A 4,697-nucleotide genomic window follows, 5' to 3' on the forward strand; every position below is an offset into this window, starting at 1 on the left:
CTTAACCCGTTGGCTGCTGCCGTCGGCCAAAGGTCGTCGCAAGCACTACCTTCGTAGTGCTGCGCACATCCGTTGGCCGACGCTGCCACACCCGGTTTTCGAACGTTCAGCACTGGAGCTGAACGTTCGACGCAGCCGACAGGTTAAAGGGGAGTGGGCGAGTCATTACGGGTAATGCTTAAAAACACCCAAGCTAAAAATCTGTGCTTACCACAATGAGCCACGCATCTGGCATTTTGCTGTTTCTATCGTTGCATTCAGATGTATAATACGGCAAGTATCTTTACACCTACAATAAGCCAGGGCTATTGACTTTGCCAATGGTTATTAGCTGCATAAAATAAATAAGCAACAACCATGGCTTTGTTGTGTATATATAATATTGAAAATGCTTCCATGTTGAAATTATTATACTGTGAAAGAACTATAACGAGTCTCTTTGAAAGTAACTCATAGGCAGTGAAGGGTGGTCCTGCTGCAGAGTTAAGATTATTCTGTTCACAGAGGGTGAGGGCAAAAATGGAGAGCCCGATAGGGACCCGTCTCGGCAACTGCTTTTTACAACTGCCGGCTCTGAGCACTTGCATGACCCAGCCCACTAAAACCTTGCCTCTACTGAGCATTGCGCTAACGAGGAGCTGTATAGGTTTGCTACATTTGAAGGAGATGGCACATAGTGTATCCATCTGGTTTTCGTTAAGACCCAAACTTTGAGGGGGTTAATGGGGCTGAGGTCAATAAACAGTATTTTCCTTTGGTTTGCGTCAGAGTAGCTAACCCTGCCCGCCCACATATCAGGACCATGTGATTGTGACCGGATCATGAGAGACGCCGGCAAAGAAGATTATAAAATGTAGTCCTTTGACGCTGACACGCAACAGCTGCTCAAGAGAGCCCTAAAAGGGGAGTGCTCTATTATGATCATAGCTTTACTTAATTACTACAAAGATGTCTCTGGCTTGGCAAACTAATGTGTTATATCTTGCACGTTTTATACACGGAAGCCAGTTCAAAGCATACTGAAATCTTCATTTTCTGACAAATTGCAGCTCTTTTGAAAAAACTTTCCTGGTGTTGCAAAGCAGTGGATAATGTAACTGTGAAATATATTTCAGTCCACAATGTTGATGTGGTTGCGTACATGTACATGCAAAACCTTTTTAGGTCTCGCCTGGCGATGCAGCGCGACGCGCTGTCGCCAGCGAGATTATTGATACTGAGTTGCCTCTCATGGGAGACAAGGGATGGGCAGTGCAAAAGACGGACTGGAAATGTGGATGCGTGCGTGAACACGCGCTAGCATCCACTGTGAGCGAGATCATGCAGTGTTACTTTTGCTTTCGCTCCCCTCTCCCCAGCCGCCTCCACGGCCGATCAACGTGGTGGACGTGCGCATGAACACGCACTGGCATACACTGTGAGCGAGATCATGCAGCGTTACTTTTGCTTTCCCTCCCCGCCCTCCCCCGTCGCCTCCACGGCCCATCAACACGGTGGGCGCGCGCGTGAATACGCGCTAGCATCCATTGTGAGCGAGATCATGCAGCGTTACTTTTGATTTCCCTCCCCCCCCCCTGTCGCCTCCACAGCCCATCAACGTGCACAGAAGGGATGGGTACGCGCAACAGACGGACTGGAAATGTGGACGCGCGCGTGAACACGTGCTAGCATTCACTGTGAGCGAGATCATGCAGCGTTACTTTCGCTTTCCCTCCCCACTCCCCCGTCGCCTCCACGGCCCGTCAACGCGGTGGACACACGCGTGAACACGTGCTAGCATCCACTGTGAGCGAGATCATGCAGCGTTACTTTCGCTCCCCCCGTCACCTCCACAGCCCGTCAATTCGGTGGACGTACGCGTGAACACACACTAGCATCCACTGTGAGCGAGATCATGCAGCCTTACTTTTGATTTCCTTCCCCCCTCCCCGTCACCTCCAGGGCCCATCAACGCTCACCGAAGTGCTCCTTTTTCTAAATTGCATTTTACTCGCGCCTCCAAGACTGGCCCTGCCGGCCTGACCAAGCCCCCCGACAAGAGGAAACGTGGGTACTGTAAGTGGGCGCCCAGAAAGCGGCATCGCGCCTGGCGTGGGGTGGGCAGCACCAGCGGGGGCGGCCAGCACAAAACGAGCAGCAGCGGCGGCAGCAGCGGCTGGACCAGCCCCCTAGTAAGCCCGCTGGCCCCCACTACCTATCTGCACCTGGGCCGCTCCCTGGAGGAGATGTGGGAGGCGGCCACCCGGCACCTGCCGGTCAGCTTCCCATGCATCCACGTGCGGGACGTGTCGTGCGAGACCAGCCTGGCAGCTCCACCTGGAGACTGTGGTGCGCACCCGCTGTTTGCCCAGCCTCTAGCGTCGGGTGGAGCACAGAGGCGCTCTATGACAAGGCTCATCGGTTCTCACAATACACAGACGTAGGCACTCACTACCTCCGGCTGGTTCCTCCTTCCACCTCAGCTCCTCCTCCGGCAGAAGCAGGAACCAGGGGTTGGGCCGGGCTTCTCTGCAGGCTATAGCGCCTCTCCTTCTGTTAGGCTTCGTAGAGCAGACAGGCGCTCTGTGAGTGCCCGACTCGGAGCTGTGAGCACTAACTGCCAAGGAGCCCTTGCACCCCAAGAAATAGACCTGCGCATCTGGTCACCAAGGAGCCTCTGTACCCCGAAAGGTACACCTCTGCAAGAAGTGTCTGTAACATACAGACAGGCACGCCGTCGCCAAGAAGAACAGGTAAGGCTCGCCTGAGTAAGGATTTGTGCTTATTTTAAGTCCTAAAAACGGTTACTTTACTGTGTCTTAAATTACAACCCCTTCAACAGGAAGGCAGCTATGTGCCTTACAGTGAGGTCATAATTTGTGGCGCTACATAAACGCACTGATAAAGTAATTATCATCCTGATCATATCTACTTACTTTCTGTAACTGATCTCGGTATACTATCAGCATGTGGTCTCAGAGCTGGAATAAAATGGGGGTACTGCAGATACACTGGGGCGCTGTATATAATGGAATGGCGGGGTGGGGTAATTTTGGAAGGAGGTGCATTGGAAAATCAGCGTGTTGTCTCAGAGCTGCAGGTGCACTAGGGGAGCTGTATGTGGTGGAATGACAGGGGTGGTGAATTTAGGAAGGAGGTGCCTCAAAAGAGCAGCGAGTTGTCTCAGAGCTGCAGGTATACTGGGGGAGCTCTATCTGATTGAATGGCGGGGTGGGGTAGGTTTGGAAGTAGGTGCATTGGAGGAGCAGCGTGTGGCGTCCAATTTGCAGGTAGACTGGGGGAGCTGTATGGAATGGAATGGCGGGCTGGTGTAAATTAGGAAGGAGGTGTATTGGAGAAGCAGCTTGTGGTATCAGAGCTACAGGTAGACTGGGGGATCTATATTTCATCTAGGGGGAATGGAGTGGGTGGTGCAAGTTAGGACTGAGGTGCATTGGAAGAGCAGTGTATGGGTTCACAGCTGCAGGTACACGTGGGGGCTGTATATAATGGAACAGCAGGGCTGTTCGTTTTGGAAGGAGGTGCATTGGAAGAACAGTGTGTGGTGTCAGAGCTGGAATCAAATGGGGGGCTGCAGTCCAGGATTGAGATGCACCGGGAGAGCGGCATGTGGGTCTTTGTGACATGGCAGGGGTGGCACAGATCAGGATTCAGTCACACTAGCAGAGCTGTGAATTAGCCTCAGAAGTACAATAGCAAGCCTCAGCATTGAGGGGCACTGGCAGAGCACACAGTGGGTCGTCAGCACTAGGATAGTACCGTGTTCTTGTTTCATTACTAGAATTGTAGGAGTGGTGCAACAGTGGACTCAGGTGCTTGTTCCAGTACAAGAATAATAGGGTAAGATCGAGGCACACTGGTGGAGCTCAATGTGTCTCTCTCCTGCAATGGTATTGAGCTACAGCATTGTAAATAACAAACCTTTTATCTATGTGTTGGTTTCAAATCAAATAAATAAAAGGCATTGCCATTTACAATGCCTTTTACAATGCTATTTACAATGTCAATAGCTTAAAACTTTGCAAATGCGAGACCTATTGCATTGGAAATGCTTCTTACATACTGTGTACATGCATAATTTGTTTATTGTGGTATTGTGGTATACGTATATAGTGCAAACCTGTCACCACCAAGGGCATCCTGGCGTACATTTACATTTACATACCTGCATATCCTGATTACGCTGTTTGAATATAGCAGTTGACCACTGTTTTTACTCTTTTGCCAGAGACACGCATGGGTAAGCATGGGCGGAAAATCCGTTTCGCTCGCGGATTTTGCGGATTTTCGGTAAATTCGCAATCCGCGAGATTCGCGAATCTCCCGCAAAATCGGCAAATCCGCGAGCAGCGGATTTTATGGCTTGCTCGCACCGTTCGCGTGAGTTCACGGCTTCCCAGTACAACTTCGCGCCCCGCGAATAAGCGCAAAATTGCAGAAATACGATCTTAGCAAAACTGAAGCTACTTACCAGGTTCAAAAGTTCAGGCTCATCATTAGTAGCCATTTCCTGTAGTGCTTCCTGAGGGGCCCCTCCAGAGTTCAGTTGCCAGTTGCAACTATTATGTGACCCTGCTCTGAACCTCAGAATAGTTACACATATGCCACAAAGGTCCTGAATTACAGCTAAGGGAGACAAGCAGGAGCCAGGCTGGAAGTTCAAATTCATTAATCAGCCCCTAATTCATTATTGTCAG

This window comes from Lissotriton vulgaris, chromosome 6, assembly GCF_964263255.1.
Source record: "Lissotriton vulgaris chromosome 6, aLisVul1.2, whole genome shotgun sequence".
Classification (NCBI taxonomy): Eukaryota; Metazoa; Chordata; class Amphibia; order Caudata; family Salamandridae; genus Lissotriton; species Lissotriton vulgaris.